This window comes from Patagioenas fasciata, chromosome 10, assembly GCF_037038585.1.
Source record: "Patagioenas fasciata isolate bPatFas1 chromosome 10, bPatFas1.hap1, whole genome shotgun sequence".
Classification (NCBI taxonomy): Eukaryota; Metazoa; Chordata; class Aves; order Columbiformes; family Columbidae; genus Patagioenas; species Patagioenas fasciata.
The window spans coordinates 17,603,526-17,621,723 of NC_092529.1; the positions used below are offsets into that span (position 1 = coordinate 17,603,526).

The 18,198-nt window shown below is 38.1% G+C and overlaps 1 protein-coding gene and 1 long non-coding RNA gene across 3 annotated transcripts in view; one reads left to right on the plus strand and one right to left on the minus strand.

Annotated features, from left to right (window-relative positions):
• Positions 1-18,198, minus strand: part of TAFA1 (TAFA chemokine like family member 1) — a 222,870-nt gene that overhangs the window by 10,016 nt on the left and 194,656 nt on the right. The window lies entirely within an intron of this gene.
• On the plus strand, positions 1,939-17,071 carry LOC139828792 (uncharacterized). Its single transcript, XR_011740764.1, has 4 exons — positions 1,939-2,046; positions 3,692-3,776; positions 14,291-14,652; positions 16,093-17,071. It is a non-coding gene; the product is annotated as an uncharacterized lncRNA (long non-coding RNA).

Here is an 18,198-nt window from a genome sequence, read left to right on the forward strand (position 1 = left end):
AGAGAAATAATTTAGATTGGTTAAATGAACATGAAAATATGTCCTGGGCCCAGAAAGGCAGCTGTTTATTATGTAAAACTGGTAGTAAACTGGGAAAGAAAAAAAAAATAGAGTGGAAAACCCTGTAAAGAAAGTCAAGTATACATTTATTAAATTTCACTTTCATTTCCTTTACAGTGTAATTAAGACTTCCCTTGGAAAGGCGAAGTCTTTGTTCCTCAGATAACCTAGCCAAACCAGCCCCTGCCACTTTTTGAGGCACATGGTTGATCTGAATGGCATATGGTCAAGATATCTGGTGGGCTACGCTGAAGTGCATCCAAGTACAGCCCATCTTAGTGAAAAATAAACCTGAATGAGATGCAATATTTCTGGGGTAGCTAATTAACTCTAATGGGAAGCTACTGCAATTCAGGGGTCCAACTTACTATCACTAAAATAGGCCTTCACTTGGTATGTGATTATACCAGCAGACTTTCTGAATAACTGTCCCAACAGGGATATCATTTTCACTCTCTGAGTTTACCTGAAACACGGGGAGAAACACTTTGAGTTTGAAAGCTTCTTTGGTCTGGAAGAAGAGTTGAGAAATTTGGAGGAAGTAAGATATGCTAAGCTTAGACTAGAATAGAATAGTTCAGTTGGAAGGGAACCCTGATGATCATCTAGCTCTCTGTGTTGTCTTTCCTATTTCTTCTCACAGCTTATCACAGAATCTATACCTCATTTTTTATAATTTAATATATAATTTCTCCATATGTACAATACAAAAAAACCCTCACCTTTACAGATGCACTTGCAAGGCTGTTTAATCATTCTATTCCCACATATTTTTCAGAAGGGTGTCATTAATACTGGTAACAGTGGAGAAAAGAAATATCCCTCTTTGCTACGCATGAAAAGGCACGTGACGGCTGAATCTCCTCTCTAATAATAGATTGTGCAGCAGGCAAAAGGAAAAACGATATCCTGCTAAATACTGGCCTTCGTGGCTATTATCAGAATACTACTAGTAGTGCTGTAGCATTAAATAATCACGGAGATGGATCCTACGGTGCTAAGTACTAAACCCCACAAAACTGAACGCCCTGGCCTAGGGAGCTTACAATGTAAAACAGAGATATGAGATGAAAACAGACTGTGAGTCAGCATGGAGAAGCAATGCTGTTCATAGCAATTAAAATGAACTAAGTACTTATTGATGTTGTCAAATACAGCCCAAGTATTTGGGTATCAACCTTGAAATATAATCAAATGCAAAGTCAGTGCTGAACCCTAATGTGAAACGATTCATCTAATAGTGTCCAGGTTTTAGTGTGTGTATATATTTATATACAAATTTGTGGTGAAAGTGCAGTTACAACCACAAGATAACCCATCCAAGGCTCCACCGGTCCCCACCCAGTGTAGCTGGGCTGGAGACAAGGCTCCGTTTATAAAGGGGGAGACTAAGGCCATTTGCAGATGAAAAACCTCCTATTTGTGTCTAATACATAAGTGGGCAAAATCCTTTGTAAGTGTGAAGCACTACAAAGCTTGCTGTGGTCTAGTCCTCAGCACCATGCTATGGCAGGGGCATCCACCACCCAGTGCAAATTATTTCCTTTGAGTCATCTGTTTATAGGTTTTCTCTTCTATTAAGAGCCTTTTAATCTTCAGGACCAGTTGTCCTTTTCGGGCACTGCTGATCCTTTGAGGTCTACTTGATTTTAAAGTTTTACACCTCTGGCTTTGTTCAAAGAGGCAGGAAAAAGCTTTAAAATGAATCACAGTTTGATGTGTTTGAGATTAGTTACACCTGTATGGGGGGGGTGGAGCTTCCCCAGGGAATACAATTCAGCTTTTCCACATTTAGGTTTTGTTGCTTTGAGATGTGCTGAAGCAGTCATGTGAGAGAGAGAATTATTGAAGTTAAGATGCTTTCCCCCCAGGCTGTTTGCACTGAAGATATCCCAGATCTTGAGGAACCGGAGCTTCTCGGTGACCCAAACTGCTAATTCTGGATTAGAATTACAGACTCCTGTCAGTCACTGGGCATTACAGGCTGTGAGTGCTCACATCATGCTGAATTAGATACTTGTAATGTTTTAGAGTGGTTTTCATTGTGCTCTTCTCACTGTCTGGGGAATACACGAAGTATGGAGCTTTTTCATGCAAGGCTGATTTAACTGAGACAGATACCCTCAGCCATGGGGAAAGAGAGAGGATACGATAAAAAGAAGCTTGACTACTCCTGCTTTGTCTGTGTTTTGGTTTGGTGGTTGTTGTTGTTGTTCCCCAGCTCCTACTAGTGTGAATATGGGATTGCTTATATCTGAGTCCTTTTCATGAAAATACCTGTTTTAAAAGAACATTAAACTGTAAGCACAAAACTAATGGAGCTGAGGAGAAAAGCAACTTTCTTCAGAAAACTCTCGAGGTTTGTTTTTCCAGTCCAATTCACACTGGTTTTGTTTTTTAGATTTTTGTTTGCAAAGCTGTAGAAAATTTTTATAAAAATATTTAACTTTTAATTTGTTTATTCTACATGGATTAACAGACAAAGAAGCACTTGGTTGCAATGGCATTTGCTAATCATGTGTACCAACCAGAGAATAAAACTACAGAGATCTGGTGATCAGATTGAATATAGGTAAAGAGCAAGAGACTAGCTTATGTTTGCTGGTGTTTACACAATTCAATTGCATTTTAAAATGAATTTGTTCCCAAACATAATGCCCAGAGCCTTAGGTGGCTGCAGGGAACTTCCATCTTAGACCGAATTCAGTGGGCTTCAGCCTGCAAAGTTCATAAGAACCTTTGCAGGTTGCATAAAGGCAGTGACCTCTTTTTTACTTGTTCTTGTGCACCGTTTGGAGCACAAAGTTTTGATGTGTGAAGAGACCTGGCTGGGTCTCTTGCATTTCAGTAGCAAATTGTTCTATTACAGGATGACAGTAAAAATGCACTGAACACCTTCAGATATCTACACTTAGACCGAAATTAAATAAACATCTTCCTCTTGAATCAAGCCACATTTGGAAAAAAAATACACAATCCATTTTATTAAAACTTCCTTACTCGTTGAAACTCCCAAACTTGTTGAGTTTCATATTTCTCAGTCTTCAAGTCCTTGCATTAAACGGCAGCTACTCAGTTGTTCAAAGTGGTGACTAACTGTCCTCTTACAGGTGATTAACAGGACGCGGGCAGAGGGTGATGTGAGAGAAAACGTGTGCACACAGCCCAGAAACTCGCAGGCACTTGCTTGTGTCATGTTAGCTGCTCCAGTGTGTATTTAAATCACAAAGACTTTTTTTTCAGATAGAATTTTCCTTTAACTTTTCTGCATATGTATTTAGGAAATTGCTTTAACAATATGACAAACTACATATGACAATAAGTATCAAGGCATTATATTTAACCATGTAACAATGTGACAATACTCACAGCGTAAGATATAATTTTAATTCATGTTTATGGAAGACTCTGAAATATGAAAACAGAGCAAAAAGTATCATCATACATTTTTCAACAGTTTAGAGGGAACTTGCTATGTATTAAAATGTTCCAAGATTGCTTCTGCGTTTACCATTATAAAGCCACAGCAGTTATCTCTTTTTTGCCTGTGATAAACCGTACTCATTTTGTTTATATAGAAATAGAATCCAAAGCAATACAGATATTAGATTGTGCTTCCTCCTGATCATAGGTATCATGTTACTCCAAGGAATAAGAAACAGAGTTCGTTTTCAAAATCAGTACGACACTCGTTGCAGGATGGGAACATTTTTACTGTAAGTATAAAGCATTCCATTTTACTCTAGTTTCCACCAGAGGAGATTGATATAAATAAAATTTAAATAGAGAACACATTTCACAGATGCCAGCAGTGAAAAAGACTTTGTCAGCTTAATGAAAAGATATCAATTTTCTCCACTTTATTCAATAAATTGTGAATCATTTTCTAAATGGATTAGATTAAAGGAAAGTTCAAACTCCCCATGAGAGACTCTTGTTCTGACGGAGACTTTTGGCAATGGGAATGGCACAGAGGTAGGTAAAATCTTTCAGGTCATTTTGTTCAGTTTGGTTTGGTTGTTTTTTTAAAAAAACCCTGATATAAACTAGAATAGGAGAATCTGTAACCCTGTGCTCGCCTATTCTTTATAAAACAAAATCTCAGAGAATTGAATGAGACATGAAGTTTCTCTTACTTTATTGGGATGTCATGGGGTACAGAATGAATTATGGGGGTGGGAACACACTTTCTAGGAGGATGAGAAAACCACAGTGAAAGAACATGTCATGTGAAGGGTTATGTATTTCATAAACAGGCTGAGATACCATTTACTCTGGGAGTTGCAAAGTGGTAGTCTGATAAGTTAAAGAATACAAATCTGAAACAAAAGATTTCAGGTTGAATAATGCTGTCTAGGAGAAATACAAGATGCTTCCTTCCATCAAACTATCTGCTTTAATTCAATCTTACTCAATTTTAGAAGCATCAATCTAAGGCTCACATCGTATACTCCTTTGCAGACATTGATAACAGACCTCTTGTAACTCTGGAAAAACTGACATTTCTCCAATTTAAAATACAAGCACAGTGCAATCAGTCTGGCAAGTGATGTTTCATATCTCCTAATTGCTTCAGATCCAGTCTTGCTGAGTTAATTTAATATTTTTTAATTGCAGTAAACATTAAAAAGAGATCATCATATTAAGTTTTTTGGGTTTTCTTTTGTGTTTTTATTTATTTATTTATTTAGAACTTTCTCATCTTTGCAATATTCTCCAGGTTTGTGAACAATGTTTTATTAATTCACTGGCAGAAACTGAAGAAATAATTGAAGGTTTTTATATTTTTTCCATCCATAATTCTTGATTTTTCATTGCAATACATTCAGCAGCCAGAGTAGGCTATTTTTAAGAGTGTAATATGTGTGTGAACAACTCTGTGGGCTGCACTAAAATATATCCACGAAATACGAAAGGGCAGATTAGACACAAGGAATCCATGAACAACTTCTATTTAAGATCTGCACAGACTAGCAAAAAGGGTGCTAATTCAACAGCATGAGAAGGCTCACTAGTGAAAAAAACACTTACATTGCCATTTTCTAACAGCTGGCATACTGTTAGGTAAATTGGAATGAATGACATAAGCACGTTGTATACTTCCTTCATCGCAATATGACTAATGGAGATGGCGTTGGCTAATGGCCTGAGAATCAGAAACTCCTAAGGCTTATTTAATCCCAGCTCTGCTTCTGACTTTATTACTACATGTAAATCACCTTCTTGCTGTACCAATTTTCCATCTGTAATTTTATTTACTTAAAAGGATGAGTTATTTTTGCCTCATTTCCTTGCGCGTTCCCCACTGTTGTACTGACTTGTTGAGCTTCAACACTGTATTGCAACAATTTGGGACGGACCTTTTTTCTGCATTTGTACAACTAGAAGAATGGTGTTTTGGACTGAGATTGGGTTTCCTAGGTATTGTGTTAACAAATAATAACATCAAAATTATATGAAGTAAGTCCGTGTGCTGCTGGAGGTTTTTAAGCAAATGCTTGACTTTCAGCTGAATAGAGATGGTCTGTTAAAGAGCAGATTTCATACAAAATAGCTTAGAACTTGCAAAGGAATTTCCAGCCCTCACTGCTGCTCAGCCTGGACAGGTCACATGCTGCAGCTTTTTCATTTTTCCATGTCCCTTTCTTTGCACCTTTGGAAACAAATGTTGCTTAGACAGATGGCCAAAGGGCCTCCCTAGCTGAAGCAGGATCATGATTTCTCATGGGTGGCACCTTCATGGTGAGTGAACGTGCATCTTCACTTCCATGAGTGCATTAAAAATGACAGTACTTGAGTCCTCTGAGTACTTATACAGTGTGCATTGCTGTTCAGAGGTAAAAATCTCTGTTTTGTTAGCTAGGTACACAGATGAAGACATACAGATTTTAAGGAAAACTGTAGGACTTGCATAATTATCTTCTGAATTAAGTAGATCTTTTAGAGATGTCAGCAAGCACTGAATACAGGCCAATAAAAGTAATCAAAATTTTGCTTGGGTCCTATAGTTGAACATGTGAGATCCTTAGAAAAACTTAGGTTTTAAGGTAATAAAAAAATGGAGCCACCAGAAGCTGTTAGGTTTGGAGGCCTATGGATTGTAGCACTCCGTCCCAGAGATGTCAGCAAGTCCCAGGTCAGTCAAACTGTGCTTGGCAGCCAGCTCTCAACCCCTGTATGGTTCTCATTTGCTAATACTGTACTCAAAGGACATTTTAGCTCTTTTAATTACTCCACATTCCACTGAGTTCAGACATGACCAGTGCTTGACATTTTTTTCTCTGATCGTTATGGATCATAGTTGATAGTATAACTGAACCTTTGCTGAATTGTCTATCTGGAAACTTGATTTCTCCAATGAAAGGCATAGCAAGCCTTCACAAAACAGGTTTTTGCAGATATCTATGGCAGAGAGAAAGGACATGAAATGATAAAATCAACCACAGATGATAAACTTGTCTCCCCAGAAGTGCTTAGTGTTTTCTATGACCTTGAGAGCTCTAGGCCTTACCTATTTTTCTTGGAAGTTCTTGAATTCATGCCCAGCAACATGCATCTATGGCAAGTGCTGAGCTGTCCACCTTTATTTATAATTTATTTTATGCATGTGAATTTATTGCTGTTTGACATAACCTCACTACAAAGACAGTGGGTCATTTGAGAGCAACCTGCTGACACTAATGAGACTAATGAAAATATGAAATGTTCATATGCAGGGAGCTGAAATGAATGCAGGTGACTAAGGATCCCTTCTCAAACTGTATGGGGAAAAATCGATCTTTTATAGTTTAGGGAGACCCATTGCTGCTATTTATTACTGAAGTTTGGAACAGAATATGTCCCTTGCTGCAGAGTAAAGCTGAGAACAGGCTGATAAAATATTTGTGCAGCATAGCAGTGTTATTTACACCCTATTTGAACTGCTTCTAGATAGCGTGGTGAAAGCTTAATCTTATTGTTATATATTTAATGAAATGCCAACTGCAGCATAATTACACATTTTTGGAAAGACAATAGGAAGCTACTTATAAATATTCACACGTTTGAGACCAGGATTGAGGACTGGTATGCCATCAAAGAAGAAAAATGTCTTCCATGCAATGTTAATTTTTCATTAGTAATAATTCATTAATAAAATAAATGAATGAGTTGAGATGCAGAAAGAGAAGATCCAGGATGTGAGATGAGGATAAGGGAGGTTTGTAGGTGGCCTTGCGATGCTATTCCTCCAGCAGCTGCAGGATGCTGAGTTTTATATTTTTATATATATATATATGTATGTATGTATATATACACATGTACATATATGTATGTGTGTATATATATGTGTGTGTATATATATATATATACACATTATGACCTGCTGTGGTCCTGATGCTGTTGCGGAGACATTTGCTCACACAACCAGTATTGCCAGGAAATGACTGTGCTGAACCAAGGATATAATTGCTATGACTTTGTCCCTCATGACGGTGGAAGTGAGCACCCGAGAGGAACAATTGTTGCCTGCTTTTGCGTTAGAAACCAATGATCCATGTTTTGGGTCTGATGTGACTGTTATGAAGAAATAGGAAAAAAAAATCCTCAGGTTTTGCAGGCTTTGGACCAAATCTGGTGTCTGTAAAAGTTACCATTTGCTCGAATGTGAATCCCCTGCATTGCAGGAGGTTGGATTTAGTGAGGTGGAAGGGAAAAGCTGCAAGATGGGCTCTGAAGGGTAAAAGTCTATTAGGAAATTTTGACTGAATTAGGTGCCAGAAACATAGCTTAGCAGTAAAGTACTCTAAAAAAAGCACAGTAAAAAAATGAATAAATTATATAACTGTAATGCATTTATAAGGCATAACAAAGCACAATAGTTTTAATTTATGAAATTTAGATCTGGTGTGCTACTTCAGTATAAACTGTGTAGTGTTTGTTTCTTCTTGTTTCCAGTCCACAGAGAAGATTCCTGTAAACAAATAAATAAGGAAAATTCTTCTGTTGAATATTTAGAAATTAATAACACATAATATGATCATGTGTTATTGGTCAATAAAAAACACCTTTTAAAGTTTTGTATATGTTTTTCCAGGGGAAATTATTACTAATATTTTTTTTCCCCCCCTGTGAAGAATACTAGGTTCTCTGTGCTTTAAAGAGTCTGAATCTCTAATTTTAGAAAAATGTAGAAATATATAGTAGTGGTTCCAAGTGTTTCCCTGTAATTGTGAGGGCTTCCAGGTAAGTACCTGCTGCTGAAGAAAGCATGTGAGGACAGAAGTGATAAAAGAACTGAAAGCACAATGATCAGAGATCAGTGTGAGCATTAAAAGGGTGATGTTTCTCATAACATGTAGATATCACGGAATTTTTGGAAAAAGAGACTGCTAAGACACGTGAAGTACATGAAGCCATCTGCTATTCTTCCCTTAAAAAGCATGAGAACAGGATAATTATCAGAGCTGGAAAATTCCTGAATCAAAACACTCCATAATTTTGAACTCATTTTGAGAATCTAATGTCTTAAAAGGGTCTGCACATCACCGCTGGTCTGAGCCTCTTGCTGGGTTGAGTGGTACTGGCAGATTCAGCAATACACTGAGGTGTGGGATTAAACATGGATTTCAGCCATCACTTCAGTGAGTTAGGTTTGCAGTTTTATAGGAGAACCCTTCCTTGAGGTATTATCCTTTTGTACAGGCTGACCTCGTCATGTGAAGATGGGTTTGAGATGTGAGCAGCCAGACATGACTCGAGAGGGACATTCTTGTCCTCCTCAGTCCCATCAGCACAAGCACCTGCTGGTGCAGTCATCTTTATGTCCAAAATACCCACCATCACATCTTTGATCTGTCTAGCAGCTCTAGAACTGTCTAACTGCTTCATGGCTGGTGATTAAAACACTTCTCAAGTAGTTATGGCTCTTCTGTGCTTGACCTAATGTCTCATAATACATTCTTGGTACGTCTCTCCCCTCCCACCCCGGAAATGTTCTGCCTGTTGTGTCCTGCAGCCAAATAAAATATGCACAAATCTATTATCCAATGCACACATGGAGAAGAACCATGGCCTTCATTAGCTGCCTGTTGGCAAGTGACCATTTGATTTTCAGACTAAACTGATGTGCGACAAAGCCCTGATGAGCACAACCCATGGATGACACGGGGTGCTCTGGGAAAGAGTGGGAGCAGCCCATTGCTCCTGTCTGTGCCCACCAGCTATTTTCAGAACACATCAACTACAGAAACATGTTTATGACAGACTGGTTTACAGCTGGTGGAGTGTTATTTAACACCCTCCATCACCACCACCAACAAACTCACACTGCAAACTTGGGTCAGGTGCCCAGTGCTTTTGTTGTAGGGATAATTCAATTTGAAATGACAAGCTAAGGGAGGTTTTATTGTCCTAATGATGGTACTATGAACTTGCATGTGGTGTGCCATTTTATGCACAGTGGTACCAAAAGGCAGAGCTTGTGAATTTTTTTGAGGAGCTAGTTTAGTTAACTTGCAATTATCTCTGCCGCAAAGAGATTATATGGCCCAAATTCACTTCCATGACTTGGGGGCTGCTGTGATATGAATAATACACCTACAGAGCACTTAAATCTCCACAGTCCAGCTCTTAAAATTTATCTTAGAATGGCACAGTTTAAAATCTCTGTGGAGGAAGCTGTTTTCAAAGGTTAAGTTAAATGAGCCAACCTGCCACTCGACATGGTAATTACTGATTTATTAAAAGTGTTGTATTAATTCAAATCTCTTTGTTCTGTGATGTAAGACAAGTCTAATTTTGTTTTAAAGATTAAAGGAACATTTGTTTTTTGCAAACAAATCCCTAGCTACTATTACAAATTATATCATGCATAATCTTGACATGATAGATATGGAGATATTTCAGTGCAACAATGCCAGTGCAATCAGAACAAGAACTGCGAGACTAAACAAAAATTGATGAATTGAGCATACGATACTTTATATCTCATATCACAATTACTCCTTCAATACGCATGGAATAAGAGAAGCAACCCGATTATAAAAGCTTATCACCAAAACTTATAAAAACGTGAAATTCATTAATGGATATTAAACTGACCTTAACTGAAAAGCTTTTCTTTGAAATGATGTTTTCCTTCACTGCTCATAATACTTATTTACTCTGAAACATTTTACAGAGCTGAGAAGCCCATTCATGGGCACTTGAAATTTCATGGCTGTGTTGGTATTGGCACAGCTTATGTCTTTTTGCCTCCATTCAATTTAACCTGGAGTTTTATTATTTAAAAAAATGAAAATTCAAGATCCACTTACAGGTGTTTTGTATTGTTTTTTATCTTGGAAGAGTCCCTGGATTGCACTTCTAGGTAAGTGTTTGCTACAAATAATTTATATGATGACCTTACTCTGTTGTCCTTAGAGTGAATAATCCTGAATTTATACAAGCATTATTATTTCTTAGGTTTGTAATACACAAGATGTGCTCTTGAAAAAATAATCAGGTGGAAGGAGCTGTGAGTCTTCGACTCCAGACACCTGAGGAATCTCATGCACACTCCGGTCAGATGGTTATTGGCTATCTAGCTGTAAGCTCTATTCTCATCCCTACAAAGAGGAGTTTAACATTTTATTTTTCACAAACATCTGTCCTTGTTCTACTTGATCTCATTAAGGCTCATACAAAATGAATGGAAATGGAACCTGAGCATGCCCAGAGCAAGTTCTTTTACAAATCTGAGCATGAATTAGAGTAAAACACTTTGCAGAATATGTTCACTTCTGCCAGCTGAAAAATGTAGGCAAGCAGAAGCCCTCCAAAGATGAGTAGCTAAACAAAGATACCAAGAGTTGCTACAGTTACTAGCAAACCAAATAGGAATTTGGTTTAGATGGTATTCTATAATACTCTTTGTTCAGCTTTTTAAAGCATTTTAAACCAGCACAAGGTTGAAATAGCTGGGTTTTCTTTCTAAATAGTCACCTTCACAGCTACTTTCAAGCGAAAAGTAGATCACATAGGAAAAATAATTGGCTAGCGAATCCCCTAATTCTGGACGTTATGCTGCAGTCCTCAGACTAGAAAAATCTCTCATTTTCTGCTTTAGCAGTAGTTACCAGTGGGAAAGAAACAGGTGAGTGGACAAGTGTTGGGAAAACTGGAAAGACTGGACACGTAGAGCTAATCTGAACTGTCATTCCTCAAAGAGGTGACTGTCTTTGCAAGTGCTTTGGTTTTTTCATCCAACACAAATTCACAGTCTGAGTCTTCATGGCAGGAGCATCTCCTGCTCTGTCCTGCATGACCACAAACTGCCTTTATCAAGTTCTCTAAGAAATCCACATGTCCACCTCAAGAGACTCCTTGAACACAGGATGGATAAGAAAGAAGGACATGGCAGAGGGGATCATCATCAGACATCTCTTTCTACTTAACCCGTTTAATTATCCATTACCTAAATTCTGTAGGAGTACTTCTGTACTGATTGGTACCTGCCATTTTTAATGTGTAACATCCTTGACAGCCAGACATGTCCATGTGCACAGATACTGAGCCTCAAAAGATGGGAGTGTCTACAAAGTGAGACTTCACCATATCACCATATCAACCAACATTACAAAACTAAGAACTGTGAAGCTTCAGAGAAGGTTTTGCTATTCTCCTGCTGCCATTTTTAATTTTTTTTGTTTTTTGCTTGTCCTCTAATGTAAGAAATCCCTTTGCACTGTTCATGTTGATCTGCCATAGAGCTGTAGGACTGATATTCTTTCCACTACCACTTACAGGATCTGACTTCTCATTCAATCAATTCGCACGAGTGATTTATTGTTTCACTTGCTCCAGGCATCACTTCAGTACCTCTCTCTCCCCTTCTACTCATTAATTCAGTCTTCACACTTGTGATCTCAAAGTCACGGCTGGAAACCGAGGGCTCCTCCCATAAGATGTTGAGCATGGGTACACGCTCATGTACATGGGTCACATACTTGATTGTGTGGCACATTTAGTACAAACACCTTAAGACCCAAGTGTTGTTATTTCACTTTAAACTCTAGGTACTGGGTTTTAATTTTTTGCTGCTACCTAGGTAGAATGCTCTTACATTGGACCTTGTGATGACAGCCACCAGAAGGGTCTTTGTTACAAAAGGCACTTTTCAGATTTTTGTAATTTAACTTTCAATGAAGGTAGAACATGATAATTTATTACGAGTTCCTTCTGCATGGACTTCCTCAAATATTTATAAACTCATTTAAATAATTAATACAGGAGTTTTAATAAACTGTTTATGTTCACAAAAAGAATGCCATTTGAGGTGCTAGGAAACACAGACCACATGAATTAAAAATAATAGCTTGCATCTAAAGTTTATATGACCTTTTCACAAGTTGTCTAAGGTCATTTTCTTGGGGTGAAAAAGTGTTTCTATTGAGCTGGTTAAGCTATGCACTGCACAGGCTATTTTGGGAAGGAAAAAAGGAATGACCCTCTATTAGTTTGGGGATTCTAAAGATAAAGGTTTATCCAAAGAAACAAAATACATTGTATTAGCTAAGCATGTTGATTTTTTTTTTTTTTTTACACCAATTATAGCTGCATACTATTCTCAGGAAAGTGAAACCAGTTTTTCATTTATTGGGACATGTTTGCATTTATCACTACAGCAGGTCATTTTTAAATTAAGCATAAGCTCTTTTCTAATTTTCTCTTTTCTCTCACCTAATCTGTATAAGCACAAAAAAACCAACCAACCAACACAAACCCTTCACCACATGTAGAAAGGCAATCACAGATATTTCAATTACCAAACAAATACACGCTTTTCCTGTAACAACTTCTGCTATCTTAAAACTCAGGGGTACTGTGTTCTGCAAACAGCGTCTCTCTGCTGTGCTGGTGTAACCCACTGGCAGTCTCCAGCTCTGCTCCTGGAGAGAGCGTTAGCAACTAAACCAAGGTGGATAGCAGGGAAGGAAAGGAAAATATGCAAATTTCACTGGGCAAACTATGATTATTAATTCATAGCGGAACAGATCACAGTACTTCACACTTATCCCATGTAATTCAGTCACAGCAGTATTCATTTTATTATTAATTTTAATAGAATAATTACCTTTTTAAGGAAGAAAGAAACTATCGTTAGAGGGTCAGATCCTCAGGTGGGGAAGATATGGTGATTTATGCTAGTTTGATGAATTTTCTAATCTTCCTTTTTCCTTCCTTTGAAAAGGAATTCAGTAATTGACTAGTTGCCAGACTTACAGAGATAATCTATGCTAAATGAAGCAAAATAAGAAGAAATGGTAAAGCAAAGAAACGCAAACACTTAATGGTAAAATGTACATATCTGTATTTGAATGTTTATGTATGTCTGTGCCTGGCAGACACACACACACATACACACAAGTGTCTAAACAGCCAGTTCCCAGTTCATTCCCAACAGTGTCTGGCAGGAGAAACAGTTCCCATAGTGACATATATTGCTGAATTTATAATGCTATGTGTCCAGATTCATCTCTGCAGAAGGGCAAGGAGTTTGGGATTCCAATAGCATTCTTTTTGAGTATTAGTGGAGAGAAGGGTTTAGAATATGAGCTGTATAAATGACTTACAAAGTAAGGAACAGATAGCTATACTATTATCTCAAGAGCCCACAAAGATATGCAAATCATTTAAAAATTTTGCTCTTGGCTACCAGAAACTTTTGATACAGACACTTCATAACCTGCAGCTGTCATAGTTCATATATTTTTGAGAATAAGCTTAGACCTTACCCTCTGCCATTTGCTGCCCTCACATCCATTCTACCTTTTTTTCTTGTTTTCCCTGACATTCCCCTTTCCGTGTCCTTTTCCTTCATTTTCCGGTCTAGGCTCAGAGGAGCAGCTCCAACAGATCTGCCTTCTGCCCAAGACAGTGTTCACAGAGAGGAGCTATAATAGGTGGTAGAGCTGGGTAGCTTCTACATCTGCCTCTTGTCTTTAACCAGCTTCAGCTGCTGTAATTTAGATAATTCAAGGTGTTGCATTATATTAAAATGAAATGCTTTGAGAATGACTACTGACATTAATTGAATTGATAGCCCCATCCAGGAGTATAGACCTTCTTGTTGTGATAAAGATAACCAATTTTGTCATTCAGCAGTGCCATCACTGAAGTTTTTTTACCTTAAAACAACAACAACAAGAACAACAAGATAATTGTTGCCTTTCTTTCTGCTAAGGTTTCATATTCAACTATTTTATTTCAGGGTTCTGTTTAAATTGAAACTACTACAGCATTACAGGCAAAGAGAAATCAATCTCAGAGGGGGGAAAAAAAGAACTAAATATAGATTAAAAAGCTACCTCTCCAAAGATTTTGAAACATGAGAAGCCTGGCTCTGCATGTAAGATTAATGACAGCTACGTGTGTGATGAATAGTTCAGCTCAAATCAGGGGAAAGTTTCGCCCTAAGTATCTGCTGTTTTGAGTGTTGAAACCCTGATATCATCCAGACGTACAGCAGGCGCCCTCAGCTTCCCTGTTCTCCTGGACTGCACAATGAAATGAACAACAAAGAGAAATAATACACATGCTTATAATCAACTCACATCACTTTATGACAAAAAGGTAATTTCTCTCTCTGGTATCTTTTTTTTCTTTTTTCATTATATTTTTTATACATGGTAATACATTGGCTTTGTTCACTTCTTATTAAGAAATGTACCGGTGACAGAGACTTGTCTCACATAGCAGCTTATGAATGGAGCTATTGTTGTACTTTAAATGGTAAGTATTTTTTTGAAGAACGGACAAAATGAATATTCAGTCACTGTGCATTCAGGCACTCAGTTCGTGGCCAAGGAGCATTCAAGACTTCAATTCTGCATTGGGAGCTCATGGGGAGACGTTCCAGCTCTGCCTCACTGGGAGCACCAGTCCTGGCCAGGGAAATGCAGAATGTCTTCTGCAAAGAAGTGTCTTTAGTGGCTGATGTGCTTCGAGATTTTGTATTTTAATATAAATGCATTATTCAAACAGTGTCAGTATTTGTTCATTAAAAAGCCAGGCAGAAATAGTCAAACTAGGACAGCTTTTGACCTCCAAAGTCTTTTGTAGAAACAAGGAGGCTCATTCTGCAGCAAAGCTGAGGCATCATCCAGCCATAGCAGTTTCCTGTGTCTTTTTAACAGCTCCACTGCAAGGATCTCAGCGCAGTTTCCAAGCCCTACCTTGACACAGTAAAGCCCTGCTGAGGTGGAAGGGAAAGAATATTCTTGTCCCTGGATCACTGTGGGTTGTACAAGCTACTCTGAAGCACGTGGGCAGAAACCGTAAAAATATCCATTATCGTTTGGTGGAAACACTGGGTTGTATTTGTATTCTGTTAGCCAGAGAGAAAAGTTAGTGGTAGGTTCCCTTCCACTTTCTGTGGCAGTGGAATAAAAAGGCACTCATGAATTCTTTAGGAATGGACATAACATTTTATATAGCTATAAAAATCAGGTTTTTTTAATACTAAAAAATATCTGACCCAAGAGAGAGCTCTCAATGTACACATGTACATTTATTATTACTTTTTGGAAGGAAATTCTACAAAAGCTAACAAGTTATATAAACTTATTTTTTACAGTCATTGTATTTGCTATTACTTTCAAATGGAATGAGTCTGAGAAAATGAATTATACAGTTGTTAGTTCTTGTTGTTTTAAATTGTTATTTTTAATTTAGAAAGCCACTGAGGGCAAGTAATTTAAGTGCCCAAATGTGGAATGTAGATGACTGACTAGAAGCCCTCAGTCTTTGAAAGTGAGATCTTAAATACTAGTTCGCACTAAAGAAAGAGAGGAACAGGCTATGTCTGCAACTTTGTTAGTGCAGCCTCGGGTGTGCGTTCTGGGTCTTTCTTCAGCAGCCTGCAACACCCTGCCAAATCATCACTGAGCATGATTTCAAACAGCTTCTTTTAATACATACCTGAGGAAACTATACAGGATGAGAGGAAAAAAAATACACAACCAGACAGCTGTGAAATAGATTACATACTGTGCCATCTTTTCTTTTTTTCAGGGGACTGAAAGAGAAGGACAACAGGGACACAGCTTTGCGACATCATCTCCTCATGCAGTGATGCCTGGTTCTATAACAGTGAAGCTAAATCCCAGCAGCACGTCAGTGAGACCTTGCTAAACTCTAGTGAAGTGAAGGGGAGTCAGATCAGCTCCACAAAGACAATATAACTATGTATTTAATATCCCTAAAGGACTGTCTGTGACCAATCTCTCAGCATAGCATGCTGCATTACATTTTTGTTCTGCAAGGGTAGAGTAACAAATGGGACTATCAGAAAAGGCCACAGATGCATCTTCTGTCATTTTTAAGAAAACTAGGTTTGGAAGAAGTCAGCCATACTGTATGCAAAATAGGATCTAAATGTACTGGAATAAGATTGAAGACTTGACATTTAAATTGCAAGGCTGAAATTTTAATGCATTTTTACATGCATGCTGCTATGGCTAGGTGGGCAGATGAAAGATAGGAATGAAGAAGTGAAGAAGTATTCACCTTCTGATGACAGCTTGCAAAGGCAAAAAGAGAAATTTTTATTTAGAGGGATGTTCAGCATATCTTTATAAATTCACTCGCTTATTCAGGACAAAGACCTGGAAATCTCTGGATTTTGCTGAAACTGTTGGAAGATGTGTGCATATAAGTGATGCAGTAAAAAGAACTTTCCACTTGCAGTATGTTATACAGTTTTCTTACAGTCATAATTTGTTAGTTCTGATGGCCATAAAATTAATGGCAAAGTTTTCCTCAAAAGCTGAAGTTTCCCTTCAGCTTCCCTCCACCTGAAGGAGACAATCTTACACCTGTCAGTACCAACGTTTTGAGAAACTACACCAAGGTGCCTCTGAAACGCTGAAACTCTGTTTAGACTGAATGCTGAGACAGAATTGAAAACAATTTTCTCTACAGAGTTTGACATATTCCATTTGAATGGTTATGCAAATAATATATTATCTTCACCCGAAACTCATGGAACCGTCTTGCAATTGTCAGGGGGCCGGGGAGGGAGGGGGTGTTGTTGTTGTTGTTATGTTGTGGTTTTTTGGGTCTTAACTAGGGTTACTGCCTGGTATAATTTCTTATATACTAGCACACAGAAAATAAACCTGCTTTCCACTATGTCTTGTCTGACCGTTTCTCAGGAAAGCGAGTTGTAAGCAGTAGATAACTTTCTAACGATAAAAATGGTGCAAATACACTTCTGGATTTAGGGATCACAAGAAAAACCTCATGGCTCCAAGCCTGATCCTTCCACAAACACAGCAGAGTATAGAAAGAACAGCAACAGTTGCAGTCCCCAGCCTAACAACGATGTGAACCATATAATACTATAGATGGACTTCTGCCAAGGCTCTAAGCTATAAAACATAAAGTACTCTAAGAAAAACAAAAACTTACTGCCCTGATTCAGCTAAGACAGTGATGACTGCAAATACACTTTACAACGTGCATGACAAATAAGAGTAGAATTGAACAATAAATCCACCAGCATTTCATAATGTAGGACTTCTTCCAAACTAGAAATGCAATCTGTTATCTCACTAATTTTGATTCTGTCTCTTTCTATCTTCTTCATTTTAGTAGTGACTAGATCTGATTGAGAATTAGTTTGCTCCATTTAATCCTAATTCATGTGTATCTATGACACTTCCTACCTTGCCCGCCTTTCCTGGTGTGTATAGCTATAATGTAATAATCTGTAGTTCATAAGGTTTTTATGATGTCGGCAAGCCAGAGAAGGTGCTTTAACTGAGCCAAACGGTACTCGGCATCAACCTTAACATAAAAGTTGTCTTATTATCCACATCTCATTCTGAAACAGTTGGTGAGAGTCGCAAATGTCTATCTCATGTAGAAGTCTGCACTGGACTAGGCTGCTGTGTGGTGCAGGCAGCTGCTTCCCTTTTGAGAGGCTCAGAAGCAGCTGGAGAAGTTTCAAGAGAGGATCAGGCACAGCACCAAACCATCATCTCAGCTGCCTCTTTTTGCTGCTCCTCCAGGGAACTATGTCAGATGCTTAAAGCATCTCCTCCAGAGGCTTCTTATAAGCCAATTCAAGGGTGACACTTTACCCCAATGCCCAGCAAATCTTTGCTTAGCAAGCAG